The 19460-nt window shown below is 41.8% G+C and overlaps 1 long non-coding RNA gene across 7 annotated transcripts in view; it reads left to right on the top strand.

Moving 5' to 3' along the window:
- Positions 1–19460, top strand: part of LOC144593454 (uncharacterized) — a 120964-nt gene that overhangs the window by 48338 nt on the left and 53166 nt on the right. For all 7 annotated transcript variants that reach the window (XR_013547253.1, XR_013547255.1, XR_013547258.1 and 4 more), the window contains exon 2: positions 9086–9214. This is a non-coding gene — a long non-coding RNA (uncharacterized LOC144593454). The remainder of the gene's footprint in view (positions 1–9085; positions 9215–19460) is intronic.

Here is a 19460-nt window from a genome sequence, read left to right as displayed (position 1 = left end):
AGCAGAAGTTCAGATGGCAAATCTTGCAGAGTTAATGCCAGGAAACTTTATGAAATTGACCCTACGATACTGAAAATACCAAAAAGCTGAAAATACTCAAAATGCCAGGTAGCCCCTGTGGAATGGGGAACATTGTCAATGCTTCAATATGATAATGTTTTATTGGAGGAGTTAACCATGAACTCTGTTTCACTCATTGAAGATGCTCCCTGACATGCTAAGCATTTCCAGCATTGGCTGTTTTTATTTGAATTCTAGCAGATGCAGTACTTTGCTCTTGGTGCCGATTGTCGTGTTTGCTGCAGTTGTAAACAAAGGAGCAAACATTGCAATCAGCAAGGTCTCACAAAATAACGATGAAATAATCTGTTACAGTAGGAGGGCACGGTGGCACAGTGGTAGAGTTGCTGCCTTACAACGTCAGAAACCCAGGTTCGATCCTTACTATGGGTGCTGTCTGTATGGAGTTTGTACCTGTCCCTGTCCCTGTCTCCGTGTGGGTGCACCGGTTCCTCCCACACTCCAAAGATGTACAGGTTTTATAGGCTAACTGACTTTGGGGAAGATTGTAAATTGTCCCTAGTGTGTGGGATAGTGCTAGTGTACAGATAATTGCTGGTCGACGTGGACTCTGTGGGCCAAAGGGCCTGTTTCCACACTGTATCTCTCAACTAAACAAAAAAATGGTATTGTCTCCTTAAATTGTGTTTATTTAAAGTTAACATCCAGAGGATTACAGATCCGACAATCATGAAAACTGAAGATGCTGGAAGTTTGAACTGAAACGGAAGATGCTGGAAAAACCAAGGCAAGGCATCGGTGGCAAGAGAGGAAATGGGACTAATATAAATAGGGACCTGGAATAGTGGGCTGAAGAGCCTGTTTCTGTGTCGCATGGTTCCCTGTGACATGAACACACTCAACAATTCAAGCGCCAATAGAACATTGAAGAGTACAGCATAGGAATGGCTGTGCCGAACATGGTGCCAAGACCAACTCTTATGTGATTGAACATAAGCCATATCCGTCCAAACCTTGTATATCCATATACTTATCTCAAAGTCTTTAAAATCCCACTATCATATCTGCCTCTACCACCACCCCCGGCAGCACGATCCAGGCACTTACCACCCTCTGTGTAAAAAAACTTGCCCCTCAAATCTACTTCAAATTTTTCCTCTCTCATCTTATCATTAATGGAAAGACAAATCCAGATTAAATTTTCCAGTCAAGAATCCTTTGCATAACTTGGAAAAGAGTAATAGTAAGTTCAGTTTGATTTTAAGGAAGGTGGAGAAGTGATAGTTAATATGAAAGGAAGCCTCCAACAGAGTGAGGTCAGGGTTGCCATGGTAATTAACTATTGAAGTATTTGGGTTTATGGGTTAATGACAGTGGAGAGAGAGAGAGAAAACACAAACACAAGAATGTAAACATTGTCTGAACAAGGGTCCAGACCCGAAATGTCACCTATCCATGTTCTCCAGAGATGTTGCCTGACCTGCTGTCACTTCAGCACTTCGTGTCTTTTTTTGTAAACTTGCATCTGTGGTTCTTTATTTCTACAATGTAAAAATTGTGATAGACACAGCTCTAAGGATTGTTAATCAGATTAAAACAGCCATGTTTATGTAGAGAGAAGATCTGAACCAAAATGACAAAAGCAATCGGACATAATGGCATGTTCTAGGGATGAGTCGTTGTGTCAGTCTGTAATGTGTGCTCAAATATTTGAAGAAGGGCTTGAGTCACTTTTGTGCTGTGCTACAGTTTTAAGAAGAGTCTTGAGGTCATGGGAGTCTGATCCTGGCATGCAACCTTACTTGGTGAATCCTAGTCGAGAGAAATGGGAGCAGGGCTCACTACATGTCCAGTTTCCTGGATATTAAGTAAATGTTGTGTCCTCTGAGCAAAGCAGATTTCATTTGCTGCTGTAATTAAAACAAAGATTTGATCATCATTTCGTGGAGTTAGAGGAGCTCTATTGTGCTCACCAACAGTCAGCAGCTGGTGAGCCCAGGAATTCAGACCTTGCAGGCAATTCTATGAACATTGCTCGTTAGCCAAGCATCAGCAGTCATCCTGTCATTTGAGGCTGTACTGAGCAGCATGTATTGTTTGGGGATATCTTTAGAGAAACTGACAATCTGCCCAGCCATCTGAGCTATTGCAAGTTGTGATGGAGAGCCTGCAGAAGAGCATCCTCATCCACTGCCTTGGCTTCTGTCCTACTCTCAGGCAGAAATTCCATTGCAAATGTGTGCACAGGGGCCTGGAGGCATTTGGTCCCAATCTTTAGCAATCTGTCTTGGCTGGATCCACCACGGGTGAGAGTGAAACAGCCACAGCAAAGAGTCATCAGCTTCATTGCTATCGATCATTTGCTCTTGTAGAAGTCTCTGAACATGCTAATCAGACGTTCAGTATAAAAGAAAGACACAAAGTGCTGGAGTAACTCAGTGGCAGAAACCCAGGCAGCATCTCTGGAGAACGTGGATATATTCCTTGTGACTCTTTTTAGTATAAGGGTTTAGCGGATGTAAGAAGAGATGATGGTAATATTTGTCCCATATGCCACTATATGCTATTCGTTTCAAGTTTCTCACGTTTCTCATGATCCATTCAATGCAGCCACTTATCTTTCATTTGCTGTCTCTTTGCAGAAGTTCAGTGGAGTTGTCAACCAGCCAACCATGAGGCTGACAATATTCATCTGTCAAGGTTGCCTTCGCAACTTTGTTAGTTGAGCAAGTAAGGATTGATTCTCGTTCCTGTGGGAAATTCAAAATGAATGGAGGCCACATGGAGTAAAATTGTGGAAAATAAACTGTTTTAACTCTTATGGTTAATGCCATTTTTGCAGGTTGCATACTCTTCTTGAAGTTAATACTCCAAATGGGGCTTGCTGAGATGGGGCTGCTCTTGTCTCCTCTTTTGTGCACCCCTTGAAAATCAATACGAGTAGACTGACAAACAAATGAATTATTATTTTAACTTTTCCCCAATTGTTTTCCCGCAAGGATTAAGTGCTAGGATTAAATGCCTGAATGGTTTGGTCTTTGATCCTGAGGGGATTACAGAGGGCAAAGGGGATTACAGAGGCATGAGGCAGGAGTTGGCCAAAATTGACTGGAAGGAGGCCCTAGCAGGGAAGACTGTGGAACAGCAATGGCAGGTATTCCTGGGAATAATGCAGAAGTTGCAGGATCAATTTATCCCAAAGAGGAGGAAAGATTCTAAGGGGAGTAAGAGGCACCCATGGCTGACAAGGGAAGTCAAGGACAACATACAAATAAAAGGGAAGAAGTATAACATAGCAAAGAAGAGTGGGAAGCCAGAGGATTGGGACTCTTTTAAAGAGCAACAGAAGATAACTAAAAAGGCAATACGGGGAGAAAAGATGAGGTACGAGGGTAAACTAGCCAATAATATAAAGGAGGATAGTAAAAGCTTTTTTAGGTATGTGAAGAGGAAAAAAATAGTCAAATGTGGGTCCCTTGAAGACAGAAGCAGGGGAATTTATTATGGGGAACAAGGAAATGGCAGAAGAGTTGAACCGGTACTTTGGATCTGTCTTCACTGAGGAGGATACAAACAATCTCCCAGATGTTCTAGTGGCCAGAGATCCTAGGGTGACAGAGGAACTGGAGGAAATCCACATTAGGCAGGAAAAAGTTTTGGGTAGACTAATGGGACTCAAGGCTGATAAATCCTCAGGGCCTGATGGTCTGCATCCCAGGGTGCTTAAGGAGGTGGCTCTAGAAATTGTGGACGCATTAGTAATGATTTTCCAATGTTCTATAGATTCCGGGTCAGTTCCTGTGGATTGGAGGGTAGCTAATGTTATCCTACTTTTCAAGAAAGGAGGGAGAGAGAAAACGGGAAATTATAGACCAGTTAGTCTGACATCAGTGGTGGGGAAGATGCTGGAGTCAATTATAAAAGACGAAATTGCGGAGCATTTGGATCGCAGTAACAGGATCGTTCTGAGTCAGCATGGATTTACAAAGGGGAAATCGTGCTTGACTAATCTACTGGAATTTTTTGAGGATGTAACTAGGAAAATTGACAGGGGAGAGCCGGTGGATGTGATGTACCTCGACTTTCAGAAAGCCTTCGACAAGGTCCCACATAGGAGATTGGTGGGCAAAATTAGAGCACATGGTATTGGAGGTAGGGTACTGACATGGATAGAAAGTTGGTTGACAGACAGAAAGCAAAGAGTGGGGATAAATGGGTCCCTTTCAGAATGGCAGGCAGTGACTAGTGGGGTACCGCAAGGCTCGGTGTTGGGACTGCAGCTATTTACAATATACATCAATGACTTGGATGAAGGGATTAAAAGTACCATTAGCAAATTTGCCGATGATACAAAGCTAGGTGGCAGTGTGAACTGTGAGGAAGATGCTATGAGGTTGCAAGGGGACTTGGACAGGTTGTGTGAGTGGGCGGATGCATGGCAGATGCAGTTTAATGTGGATAAGTGTGAGGTTATCCACTTTGGTGGTAAGAATAGGAAGGCAGATTATTATTTGAATGGTGTCAAGTTAGGAAAAGGGGACGTACAACGTGATCTGGGTGTCTTAGTGCATCAGTCACTGAAAGGAAGCATGCAGGCACAGCAGGCAGTGAAGAAAGCCAATGGAATGTTGGCATTCATAACAAGAGGAGTTGAGTATAGGAGCAAAGATGTCCTTCTGCAGTTGTACAGGGCCCTAGTGAGACCGCACCTGGAGTACTGTGTGCAGTTTTGGTCTCCAAATTTGAGGAAGGATATTCTTGCTTTTGAGGGCGTGCCACGTAGGTTTACTAGGTTAATTCCCGGAATGGCGGGACTGTCCTATGTTGAAAGACTGGAGCGACTAGGTTTGTATACACTGGAATTTAGAAGGATGAGAGGGGATCTTATCGAAACGTATAAGATTATTAGGGGGTTGGACATGTTAGAGGCAGGAAACATGTTCCCAATGTTGGGGGAGTCCAGAACCAGGGGCCACAGTTTAAGAATAAGGGGTAGGCCATTTAGAACAGAGATGAGGAAAAACTTTTTTAGTCAGAGAGTTGTGAATCTGTGGAATTCTCTGCCTCAGATGGCAGTGGAGGCCAATTCTCTGAATACATTCAAGAGAGAGCTAGATAGAGCTCTTAAGGATAGCGGAGTCAGGGGGTATGGGGAGAAAGCAGGAACGGGGTACTGATTGAGAATGATCAGCCATGATCACATTGAATGGCGGTGCTGGCTCGAAGGGCCGAATGGCCTACTCCTGCACCTATTGTCTATTGTCTATTGTCTATTGCCTTCAGTGTTATTTTATGCATTTTATCTTGAAATACTGTAATTATTTTAAATTACAGAACCAGAGTATATTCCAAAGCACTGGTAAATGCATCAGATTAATGGCAAAACATATATATTTTTGCCAAGACCTGGCTCTGGCCTTCCTGAAAAATCAGTGAACAGATTTATTGTAATAAATTACAATTTAAAGGATTGTAAGGGTAAGAAGACGCTAATGGGAGTTATCTACAGACCCCCAAACAGTAGCCTGGATATAGGGTGTAAGTTGCAGCAGGAGTTAAAATTGGTGTGTAACAAAGGTAATGCCACTGTGGTTATGGGAGATTTCAATATGCAGGTAGACTGGGAAAATCAGGTTGGATCTGGACACCAAGAAAGGGAGTTTGTGGAGTGCCTTCGAGATGGATTCTTGGAGCAGCTTGTACTGGAGCCTACCAGAGAGAAGGCAAATCTGGATTTAGTGTTGTCCAATGAACCAGATTTAATAAGGATACTCAAGGTAAGGGAATCGCTTGGAGGGTGTGACCATAATATGATTAGTTTTAATCTGCAATTTGAGAGGGAGAAGGTTAAATCAGAAGTGTCAGTGTTGTAGTTGAACAAATGGGACTATGAAGGCATGAGAGAGGAGCTGGCCAAGATCGACTGGAAAAGGATCCTAGCAGGAATGACGGTGGAACAGCAATGGCAGGAATTTCTGGGCATAATCCAGAAGATACAGGATCATTTCATTCCAAAGAGGAAGAAAGATTCAAAGGGATCAAGAGGCAACCGTGGCTGACAAGGGAAGTTAGGGATGGAATAAAACTAAAAGAAAAGATGTATAACATAGCAAAGAGTAGTGGGAAGCCAGAGGATTGGAAAACTTTGAAAGTACAACAAAAGGTAACAAAATGGCCAATACGGGCTGAAAAGATGAACTACGGGGGTAAGCTGGCCAAGAATATAAAGAAGGATAGTAAAAGCTTCTTTAGGTATGTTAAGAGAAAAAGCTTAGTAAATACAAATGTGGGTCCCTTGAAGGCAAAAACAGGTGAAATTATTATGGGGAACAAGGAAATGACAGAAGAGTTGAACAGGTACTTTGGTTCTATCTTCACTAAGGAAGACACAAACAATCTCCCAGTTGTTCTAGAGGACGGAGGATCTAGAGAGACAGAGGAAGTGAAAGAAATTTGCATTAGCTGAGAAATAGTATTGGGTCGACTGATGGGACTGAAGGCTGATAAATCCCCTGATGATCTGCATCCCAGGGTACTCAAGGAGGTGGCTCTAGAAATCGTGGACAATTTGGTAATCAATTTCCAATGTTCTACAGATTCAGGACCAGTTCCTGTGGATTGGAGGGTAGCTAATGTAATCTCATATTTCAAGAAAGGAGCGGGAGAGAAAACAAAGAATTATAGACCAGTTAGCCTGACATCGGTGGTGGGGAAGATGCTGGAGTCAATTATTAAAGAAATAATAATGGCGCATTTGGATAGCAGTAAAAGTATTGCTCCAAGTCAGCATGGATTTATGAAGGGTAAATCCTGCTTGACTAATCTTCTGGAATTTTTAGAGGATGTGACAAGTAAAATGGATGAAGGAGAACCAGTGGATATAGTGTATCTAGACTTTCAGAAAGCCTTTGATAAGGTCCCACACAGTAGATTAGTGGGCAAAATTAGAGCACATGGTATTGGGGGTAGGGTATTGACATGGATAGAGAATTGGTTGGCAGACAGGAAGCAAAGAGTAGGAATAAACCGGTCATTTTCAGAATGGCAGACAGTGGCGAGTGGAGTGCCGCAAGGCTCGTTTCTAGGGCCGCAACTATTTACAATATATATTAATGATTTGGATGATGGAATTAAAAGTATCATGAGCAAATTTGCAGATGACACAAAGCTGGGTGGCATTGTGAACTGCAAAGAGGATGGTATGAGGTTGCAGGGTGACTTGGACAGGTTGAGTGAGTGGGCAGATGCATGGCAGATGTAGTATAATGTAGATAAACGTGAGGTTATCCACTTTGGCAGCAAAAACAAGGAGGCAGATTATTACCTAAATGGTGTTCGATTAGGTAAAAGGGAAGTGCAACGAGACCTGGGTGCCCTTGTACAACAGTCACTGAAAGTAAACATGCAGGTACAGCAGGCAGTGAAGAAAGCTAATGGCATTTTGGCCTTCATAATGAGAGGATATGAGTATAGGAGTAGGGAGTTTCTTCTGCAGATGTATAGGGCCCAGGTGAGACCACATCTGGAGTATTGTGTGCCGTTTTGATCTCCTAGTTTGTGGAAGAACATCCTTACTATTGAGGCAATGCAGCATGGGTTCACAAGGTTAATCCCCGCGAAGGTAGTTCAGCACCTTAAGTCCCCCTCCCATTCCCAATCTGACCTTTCTGTCCTGGGCCTCCTCCATTGTCAGAGTGAGGCCCAGCACAAATTGGAGGAACAGCACCTCATATTTTGCTTGGGTAGCTTACACCACAGCTGTATGAACATTGACTTCTCTAACTTCAAATATTCCGTGCTTTCCCTCTCTCTTCATCCCCTCCCCATCCCAGTTCTCCCACCAGTCTTACTGTCTCCGACTACATTCTATCTCTGTCCCGCCCACTCCCCTGACATCAGTCTGAAGAAAGTCAAGTCAAGTCAAGTCAATTTTATTTGTATAGCACATTAAAAACAACCCACGTTGACCAAAGTGCTGTACATCAGTTCAGGTACTAAGAAATGAACATACAATGGCACACAAACATAACAGCACATACATAAACAGTTCACAGCACCCCCTCAGAGGGCCTCAAACGCTAGGGAGTAAAAATAGGTTTTGAACCTGGACTTAAAGGAGTCGATGGAGGGGGCAGTTCTGATGGGGAGAGGGATGCTGTTCCACAGTCTCGGAGCTGTAATCGCAAAAGCGCGGTCACCCCTGAGCTTAAGCCTAGACTGTGGGATAGTGAGTAGCCCCAAATCTGCCGACCTGAGGGACCTGGAGATAGAGTGGTGGGTTAGAAGATTTTTGATATAGGGGGGGGGGGGCTTTGTATGTGAATAGGAGGAGCTTGAAATTGATTCTGTACTGTACTGGGAGCCAGTGGAGAGAGGCCTGAATCGGGGTGATGTGGTCCCTTTTACGGGTACCCGTCAGGTAGAAAGGCCTCGACCCAAAACATCACCCATTCCTTCTCTCCAGAGATGCTGCCTGTCCCGCTGAGTTACTCTAGCATTTTGTGTCTTCCCTTTGACTCTATGACAATGCAGTCATGTTGGTTCAAACATTGATCGCACTGATGACTGTCTAACAATTGACAGAAATGAACCGAAGCATTGAACATTATACAATGCACAACGGTGTAGCAGGTTGTGACTCCAGCAACATGGATTTGATCCTCAAACATATCTGAACAGAGTTTGCTTACTCTTCCTGCAATCATGCTCCAGCATCCTGCCGCATGTCAAAGAAGTGCAGATCAAATAAGATAAGACAATTAGCCACTGTAGATTGTTTTCAATGAAAAGAGAACCAGGGTGAGTGAGAGAGAATATGTTACAGGAAAATAAGTGGTACAGTTCAATTGTTCTATTCAGAACTTGGACCATTTTCTGTGGCCATTTTTGTGTCATAGAAGTGTGTATGTCGGTTCAGAATATTAGATTTCATAAAGGGTCTCAAGTATCATTGCAGCTGTGAGCCAACCACCTTGTTTTCTCTCTTTCCTGAACAGTTAATCCCATCTCAGGAGCTCATGGAGACTAAATAATAACTGAACTATTATTGATTTCTGTTCTCCAGCACAACATTCAAAATGGAAAATCACAGGAGAAATGGCACCGTCTGTACGGAGTTTGTACGTTCTCCCCGTGACCTGTGTGGGTTTTCTCCGAGTTCTTCGGTTTCCTCCCACACTCCAAAGACGTACAGGTATGTAGGTTAATTGACTGGGTAAATGTAAACATTGTCCCTAGTGTGTGTAGGATAGTGTTAATGTGCGGGGATCGCTGGGCGGCGCGGACTCGGTGGGCCGAAGGGCCTGTTTCCGCGCTGTATCTCTAAATCTCTAAAAATAAATCTCTAAATTAACATTTCACAGAAGTGCAAAATAATTGTTAATAACTTGATGGCACTTGATACAACAATATATATCTGCTGTTGTACTTCATGGATTTTCCAAGGGAAAAATATTGGGCATGATATTAAATGGCCAATTCATTGTCATTGTCTCCGAATTCACCCATGTGGTTTCTCAGCATTTCCAAAATGGTTTGTCTCATAAGACAAAACTTGGAAGCAAGCATCAGTGGTTTAAAAAAATTATCTTTAAAAAAAATGTATTATTTTTTAAAAATTGAAGCTGTCACCTTCAATTTAAAAGAACCCCAGTAATAGACAATAGACAATAGACAATAGACAATAGGTGCAGGAGTAGGCCATTCAGCCCTTCGAGCCAGCACCGCCATTCAATGCGATCATGGCTGATCACTCTCAATCAGTACCCCGTTCCTGCCTTCTCCCCATACCCCCTCACTCCGCTATCCTTAAGAGCTCTATCCAGCTCTCTCTTGAAAGCATCCAACGAATTGGCCTCCACTGCCTTCTGAGGCAGAGAATTCCACACCTTCACCACTCTCTGACTGAAAAAGTTCTTCCTCATCTCCGTTCTAAATGGCCTACCCCTTATTCTTAAACTGTGGCCCCTTGTTCTGGACTCCCCTAACATTGGGAACATGTTTCCTGCCTCTAATGTGTCCAATCCCCTAATTATCTTATATGTTTCAATAAGATCCCCCCTCAGCCTTCTAAATTCCAGTGTATACAAGCCTAATTGCTCCAGCCTTGCAACATACGACAGTCCCGCCATTCCGGGAATTAACCTAGTGAACCTACGCTGCACGCCCTCCATAGCAAGAATATCCTTCCTCAAATTTGCAGACCAAAACTGCACACAGTACTCCAGGTGCGGTCTCACCAGGGCCCGGTACAACTGTAGAAGGACCTCTTTGCTCCTATACTCAACTCCTCTTGTTACGAAGGCCAACATTCCATTGGCTTTCTTCACTGCCTGCTGTACCTGCATGCTTCCTTTCATTGACTGATGCACTAGGACACCCAGATCTCGTTGAACTTCCCCTCCTCCTTACTTGACACCATTCAGATAATAATCTGCCTTTCTATTCTTACTTCCAAAGTGAATAACCTCACACTTATCTACATTAAACTGCATCTGCCATGTATCCGCCCACTCACACAACCTGTCCACTCACACACCCTGCAGCCTTATTGCATCTTCCTCACAATTCACACTACCCCCCAGCTTAGTATCATCTGCAAATTTGCTAATGGTACTTTTAATCCCTTCGTCTAAGTCAGGGTTGTTAAAATATGCTTCAGTGTTATTTAAGAATATTTATATTTTTCATTCCAAAAATGTCATAAAGGCAATGAAAGCGTGATGTTAATAAAAAAATGATGATAAAATATTAAAAATAAAACTGCAGGCACCAATGTAGATTGCCAGGAGACATTGATTATAATGGAATCGAATTTGCAAATGCAAAAGCATGTTCATTGTTAAAATTGTAATTGCACTTATTCTTCAATGTAATTATTGGCATTGAAGATATCTAAGAAGTGAGTGACATTTATAAAGGACAGAAATTTCAACAAGAAAATTATTGTGTAATCACATCATTACAATTCATGCTATTCACACAACCTTTCACTATCTCAAAACAGAAATAAATAAATTCTAATTTTAAATATGAAGTTAAGCAACAAATATTTATTCAAAGATAGACACATAAAGCTGGAGTAACTCAGCGGGGCAGGCAGCATCTCTGGGGAGAAGGAATGGGTTATGTTTCGGGTTGAGACCCTTCTTCAGACTGATGGGGATAAGGGAATAATAGTTATTCAATATTATTTTAATATTCATTGTCAGCAGCTTCTGATCATTAAAATATCTTATAATAGATACTTTGTTCATAAACCAACTTTATTCAATTAGATTATGAACATTTTCTGTCATTTGTTACAGATCCACAAGTGATAAAAATGAAGAAAAAAAATCTAAAGCTCCCTAAATCCAAAAAATTTACACCACTAAAGCATATTAATTATGCACCTAATAATACCACTATATTTCTATCGAATGTGTATCAATGTTACACAGATGTCAAGTAGTAATTTACCTTCATTGCAGATTCTGGATTTTTTCTCTGTAACTGTAATGATACAATGCTTTAAAACTCTAGAAACCAAGAATTGCAGATGGTGGTTTACAAAAAAAGACACAAAGTGCTGGGGCAACTCAGTGGGTCAGGCAGTGATTCTGGAGAACATGCATGGAGGATTGGCTTGGACCGATCAATTTTCCAGTCCATTGATAATGTGGCTAAGCCAACCGCTGGCACAATAGCTGTCAGCATATCACCCCTGCAAACTACATACCTCTTCCACCTTCTCACTTCAACATCTGCCAGAGAGCCAGGGGAACAATAGGGTCATGCTCATTAATGAAAGCACAAAATGCTGGAATTGAACCATTGAACCATTGGACCAGAGTGAATGTTTCCAGCATTCAGATGTTTTTATTTCAGATTCTGGCATCTCCATTTGTGTGATTTCCGTTCATCTTCAGGCCCAGTCGGTCTTTGCTCAAACCAAGGGCTCTCAGGCACTTTGGCAAATGGCAATTCACCTGTTGGGTCCTACACAGTTTGCAAAGAAATCCCATTTGCAAAGATTTGCATCGAGTGCACTTTGAAATCTCAAAGCCACATAAGGCGATAAGTGATAGGAGCAGAATTAGGCCTTTCAGCCCATCAAGTCTACTCCGCCATTCAATCATGGCTGATCTATCTCGCCTGATCCCATTCTCCTGCCTCCCCATAACCCCTGACACCTGTACTTATGAATCCCGTTGCCACCTGGTGCAGTATCAGTCCTTCAACATGAACTGTCTGCCACCACCCCCTGGCCGCATGTTGAGATGTATGAGACCTTTAGTTCCCCGTGGCCTGAATACTCTTCCAGGAGCACATGCATACATCACCCTGCAGTGTTTTGGAATACTTTCCAAAGGCCTTGATCAATTTAATGAAACGTTGTACTTTCACAGTTAAACATGGAGAGCTCATAAATATGCTAACCAGTGATTAGTTGTGGCCAACCTTGTTTAATTAGTCCCCATTGCACCAAATTCGTATTACTCCTGTTGTTATTGGGGGTTGGAGAAGTAGGTGGCAGGAGTTTAATTTAATTTCAACTGGGTAGTAAATCCTGTTTGCTTAATGTTGTAGGCCCGCCATGCAATCTGTTTGATTTTCAGATGCATCGGAGTGGTGCTTAAGGAATATCATTTGCAAAGATTGATGACTGGTCTATGCACCAGCTCTATTTTCTGCACCATTGGAATGAAGTGTGACTGCCACTGCACTGAGTTATTCCTGCATATAATGAGAACAACATCCCTTATCTTAAGATTGATTTGGCAATTCTCTTAAGGAAACCATATCTACTTGGAAAATTTCAAAAAGTTAAAATGTATGAATTTAATATGTAAATTAATTTTACTGTCAAGTGCTGTGAATTGAGTATTTTCTGTTCATTTTGCCAAGCATCTGAAAAGGCAGCCAGACTAGCTACAAATACATCATCACACCACCTCCTTCAGATGAAGTCAGTGAGCTGAAATGTTCACTCGGTTTCTTTGTTCACGGGTGCTGCATAACTGTCGATAATCTCCAATTTTTTCCGTTTTTATTTAACAATAGAAATTCTCCTATTAGTCTGAAGAAGAGATCCAACCCAAATGCGGAGTAGACTTGATGGGCCAAATGGCCTAATTCTGCTCCTATGTCTATTGAAATATGGTCAGAGATATCCTTCCTTTCTGGTAAAGCTTCCTTTCTAGGACATCTGAGATGTCTTCTTTCTTTAGTAAACATGATTTCCCCACCTGCTGTCATAGATTGATCCCTCACCCGCATCTCCTTTGTGTCTCCTAGTTCTGTTCTCGCTCCTCCTCCCCCCAGATGGAACAAGGATAGAGTTACCCTGGTCCTCACCTTTCACCCCTCCAGCCTCTGCATCAAACTCATAATTCTCTAACATTTCCACCACCTCAATCGCGATTGCCCCACCAGTCATATTGTCCCATCCCCACGCCTTTCCCTTTGCGCAGAGACACATTCCCTCCACAACTCCTTGGTTCATTCATCCCTTCCCACCCAAACCACTCCCTTCCTAGGTACTTTCTCCTGCAACCGCAGGAGATGTAACACCTGTCCCTATACCTCCTTCCCCACATCCATTCGGGGACTCCAGCAGTCCTTGCAAGTGAAACAGAGGTTCACATGCACCTTCTCTAATCTAATTTATTACATTTTCTTCAATACATCAGCAAGACCAAGCGTAGACTCGGCAACTGTTTCACCGAACACGCACTCGTTCTGCCAAGGCTCACTGCATTTCCTGGTTACTAACCATTTTAACTCCTCTTACCATTCCCATATTAACCTTTCTGTCCTGGGCCCCTTTCACTTCCAGAGTGAGGCCAAACACAAACTGGAAGAACAGCATCTCATATTTGGGTAGCTTACAATCCAACAGTATGAACATTGAATTCTCCAATATTAGATAACCTATCAAAACCCCTTCATCTTCCCTTCCCCTTTCTTTCACCCTTTCTTTCACCCCTCCTGGGCTCACACCTATTTCTTCCCTCCCTTTCTACTTATATTCCTTCCTCTACTTTCACAATTTGCAGCTCGTCAATCCTTATCCTACACCTTTTGTCTTTTCATCTCTGGCCTTTGTCCAAACATCTGCCTATGAAAACCCCTGCTCACCTGTATCCACCTGTTACTTGATAGGCTTTGACCTACCCCTCCTCTCTCTCGTTTCTTACCCGCAACCCCTCCTAACCAAATTCATTTGGTAGAAGGCTCCTGACGAAACATTGCCTATCCATGTTCTTTAGGGATGCTGCCCGACCTGGTGTGTTCCTCCAGCACTTTGTGACTTGCTCACATTTCTCTCCTCCTTTTTACACCAGGTGTGTTGAGTACAACTGCCTCCAAAAAAAATCATAGTTACTTCAACATACACTCACCATCTAATGTGGCACCTTCTGAATTTTATGACTTCATATTACTACATTTATCAGCTTTTCTAAAGTGGATAAAAATTTAGGGAAAGAAATGGAAGGTGGGTATAGTGTTTTTTGCTGAAACTGTTTTTCGTTGAATTATGGGAAGTTTAGGAATAGTTCTGAGAAAATAGTTTACACAAATAATGGAAAGGACTGGGTCAGCTGCTCCATCAACCCATTCCAATAGCATGAAAACTTAATACTTCTTCCTGCAAACCCTCCAACCACCTTCCATGAACCATTTCTCCCCACTGTTAACCTGGAAAAGCAAACATATTTGGAAAAGTACCTCAAAATCAATAATGGAAATACAAATTTTCAGACACAAAATGCTGAAGTAACTCAGCGGGACAAGCAGCTGCTCTCCAGAGATTCTGCCTGTCCTGCTAAGTTACTCCAGCATTTTATATCTATCTTTGGTTTAAACCAGCATCTGCAGTTCCTTCCTACACAAAATCTTTTCAGACCATACTTGGCCGATTGAATACAGATCAAATTGCCCAGAGTGTTCTCAACTTTGTAATCCTTTTACCTTCAAAATGAGGTGAACTGTGCCTGAGCTGACTGTCACTTGCTGGCACACAGGCAGCCAACAATCACTGCAGCAGCCTGTGGTGCATTGCAGATGCTTGACATTCCTGAAGAAAGGAAGAAACACTTTGCATCTGGTCTGTTACTTATTTGGTATTGTTTTAAATGCAAGTGCCCCGATCCTCTGCGATCTGTCAGGCTACAGTAATCTATCAATGGGCATATTGATGGGCATCTTTTAATTAAAATGCATTCCTCCAACAGGCTTATTCTATCTCAATGCTGCTTTTTAGTAAATAAACCTGTCTATTTAAAGCTCGTTTAAATAGAGGTAAATCCAATCAGATGATTTTTAAAAACCCGATGAAAGTTTATTAATATTATTAACTTAATTTTGACAAACAGATTTAATGGTTTGAACAGAATGTGCAGAATTTAAAGTGACTTCTATCAATGCAAATTGGATACGGTCGATTTTGAATGTAGGCTGCTTATGCAATGAAAGATGACAATGCCCCATGTATAGCCAGACTCGATTATCTTATTCAGAATTTTTAATATTTCTGTCGGAATAATTGGCAGTTGTCAGGAAGACAACCTCGGAACAGGACTGCTACAGAGTGAGTAATGTTCTTAAAATCTGAGAATGGCCAAATACAGGTGCATTTGTGAATTAAGTGAAAACTGAGATCCTGCACAGGGAGTGGTATCATTAGATACATTCCTCATCTGGAGAGCAGCTGATTTGTGCAAGTGCATATTGTGACAAGAAGTGCCTGGTCGAACTTCCAGTACTTGCAGGAATTGCAAAGCTTTTCTCTGCATCTCTACATGTGTGACAATAGTAAACCTAAACCTAAACCTACTGTAACATATTCCAGTGCAGGAAAACTCTACCTGAAATGCCAGATCTCAGGCTAGGACGTCTGCCTATAGATGATACAGCTAGTTAATGCAAGCACAATTGCATTGAGCCCAATGAAATCAGGGGGAAGTAAGGGTTGCTAAGAGAAGTTTAATTTTAATGTCTGATTTATTTCAGCTAGCTATGTGTGTTTTCCCATGTTTCAGTCTATTTAAAAAATAATGATTTTAATTATTGGAGTCCTACAATTGAACTGTCTGATTCCAGAACATTAACTCCAGAACATGGAGTCATATGGTGTGGAAACAGGTCCGACGGCCCAACTTGCCCACATCGACCAACCGGTTCCATCTACACTAGACCCACTTGCTTGCGTTTGGCCTATATCCCTGTTGTTGGAAAATTTGAGATGACATACTAGGAAAAAAATGGCCAAGATTGTAGTCAGAATAGCAAAGTTGAAACATTCTGCTGATAAACAGGCTTCCTTATCTATTGAGGGGGGATAGTTGTTTGCAGTTCTGTCTAGGTGCTTATCTGTTGCAACCTTGAGATTGCAGCTGCTCTTTGTCACTGTGTTTAGCAAGCAAGTCTTTCAGAAGTTAACAAGCGGTCTTATTTAATGAGTAAACCCCATCAATCCTCCCAACAGGGACATTGACATTTATGGTATCTACTTGTTAATAATATATCCCTTTATTTGTCCCACACCAGGGAAATTTACAGTTAGTTATACGGGAGGGAAATTTCAAAACAACAGGAAACGTAAGATTAAAGTTAACTCTGGGGGAAGACAAAGATGGAAGGTTACAGAGACATTGATTAATGATTTATTTCAACTCCACAAGTAACCATTGTGTCATATAAACATGGCGGTTATTATAACTTTTAGAAACAGTTTGAGCTTGCTCACATTGTTTGCTAATGTACATCGCCGAGGCCTTTAATAAGCCGACTTGTTCGGTAGACTCACCACTGATGTATGAGTTGTTTTATTTTGTGTCTATGCCTTTCTGAGCAAAGTCAGTTATAGGGTACGGGTAAAGTACAAAAATCCCTCCTACAATCCTTCTAAACCTGTCCTATCTATGTACCTGTCTAATTGTTTCTTAATTGTTGGGATGGTCCCTGCATCAACTGCCTTCTCGGGCAGCTTGTTCCATACACCTACCACCCTTTGTATGAAAAAGTTACCCCTCAGATTCCTATCTTTTCCCCTTCACCTTAAACCTATGTCCTCTGGTCCTCAATTCCCCTACACTAGGCAGAAGACTCAGTGCATCAACCGATCTATTCCTCTCATGGTTTTATACATGAAGTCATATTTATACATATATATTATATTTATATATAATTTCTTAATATCATATTATTTTTTAATAGGTTCTGGGAGTTTTGAATGTTTGTGATTGTTCATGTAGTTCGGAATTTAGTTGGAGGTTGTAGTGTTTAATAGCCTGATGGTTGTGGGGAAGAAGTCACTACTGAAACTGTATATTATAATTTTCAGTCTCCTGTACCTTCTTCCCGATGGCAGGAGGAAATGAGATTGTGGCCAGGGTGGGGTGGGTCTCCGATGATGCTGGCTGTCCTTCTGAGGCAGCATCTAGTGGAACATAGTGCCTGCACCTATACCCGAAGAACCAAGAAACTCCAAGCAAAAGTGTCCAGCACTCTTGAGTTCATTGGAAAACCTGTTCTAACATCTATTCCCAATGCTGGTACTTTAAGTTAAAACTTCTGTAGTCATTTCATTATTTTTTTCTCTACTTTGTTTCTTTTTTCTTTAGTTTTGGTCATGCCAGATTGCAATTTATATTTCTATGACAAAAGTCTTGCCTTGTGTTAATTCTCTGGTTACATGAACACCAGGAGGTGTTGAGATGGTTTTTGTCAATCCAATTTGTTCGATGCTTGTGTAAAAGTTTTCATTTAACACCTGGGCAATTCAATGCTGCTAAATATTCTGTGTATAAAGCCACACTCAAGTTCAAAGCCAGCAAGAATTTACTTTTCTTGAGTCAGAAATGAAATAAATCACATCTACATTTCAGGTTTCAAATGTTCAAGAATTATTCCAGTTCTATTTTTAGAATATAAAAAAAACATTTTGTACAGGACCATAATCAAAGGGGTTAATGTTAGATCTGTAACTTACAACTAAAAAAGCTTGATGTATTCACTGCATTAGAAGTATATTTAAAACTACTGAAATGGAAGCTCATGCATGATCTTAATGAGATTCAGGTTGGGTTGCTGCTTCTGTCACATGTTTAATATATCAGCTGACAAACCTAATAGAAAGGAACAGATCCCGATGCCAGTACTTGAATTGAAGGCATTAAGTTTATTATAGAATTGTAATCACGGAAACATCTAGTACTCTGCCTAGATTGCTTTACAATTCCCACACAGATCAGGCTCTGCCCATATTGTTCCCTCAGTTTCATGAACTGCCCAACCTAACGGCTTTGATAGACACAAAGTGCTGGAGTAACTCAATAAGTCAGGGAGCATTTCTGAAGTAAAAGGATGGGTGATGTTTTGGGTCGGGACCCTTCTTCAGACTGAAAGTAGGGGGGTGGGGGATGAAGAGCTGGAGGTGACAAAAGCCAAGGACCAATCAAGGCCAACCACAGATGACCTAATCTGTGATGCTTGGTAAAGCCCATTGTTGCAGAGGCAAGGGGAAAACAATATGGAGAACTGTAGAACTTGTTTAACGACTAGGGTGGAGGACAGGGGAAGGGCACGGAAGGGTGGGAAGGAAGGGGTTAACTCTACTCCACCCCTTCCCTCCCTGTAGTCTGCAGTTCCTTGTTTCCACACCAATGGTCACTTGCCTTTCCTGGTTTCATTGTGACTGGAATACTATCATTTGGGGACCGTTGTTGTCTCGTAGCATGGAGATTGTATCCTAATAATGCAAGAAGACAACTTTGCACAGTCCTTAGGTCCTGAACTTTAATGAGGTTTTTTCTGGGTGCCATTGGACACAGTCTCAGACATGAAGCAATTGCAAGCCATCAGACAATTTATAACAAACTCAAAAATGTAAAAAGTTATTTTACATCTGAATCTGAGAAGTAAGGTTGTGAAAAGGCATTTGTCAAAAAAAAAATTAAAAAATTGACTTATGAATTGACAAATCATTTGTGTTTAGGAGAGTAATTTAGGGCGGCACAGTGGCACGGTGGTAGAGTTGCTGCCTGACTGCGCCACAGATCCAGGTTCAATCCTGACCCATGGTGCTGTCTGTACAGAGTTTGTCGGTTCTCCCTGTGATCGCCTGAGTTTTCTCTGGCTGCTCTTGTTGCCTCCCACACTCCAAAGACGTAGGTTAATTGGCTTTGGGAAAGCTGTCCCTAGTGTGTGGGCCTGGTGGACCTGGTTCCATGCCGTATTACTAAACTCTAAAGTCAAATATTTAAATACAATTTGTTGCCACTTATTTTTCTGCCACATTGTCACATACAGTTGGTGTATCTTACACAGTGGATTCAATTGCTTGCTATTAATTATTCTCCGAGAAGTGTCTTTCCTACTCCCTCCATTCCAAGAATTTTTAAGGCAATGGCAACAGACATCAATGAAGAAGGGTCTCGACCCGAAACGTCACC

This window comes from Rhinoraja longicauda, chromosome 1 (genome assembly GCF_053455715.1).
Source record: "Rhinoraja longicauda isolate Sanriku21f chromosome 1, sRhiLon1.1, whole genome shotgun sequence".
NCBI lineage: Eukaryota > Metazoa > Chordata > Chondrichthyes > Rajiformes > Arhynchobatidae > Rhinoraja > Rhinoraja longicauda.
The sequence above is the reverse complement of the archived record's forward strand: the minus strand, read 5'-3'. Positions and strand labels throughout refer to the sequence as shown.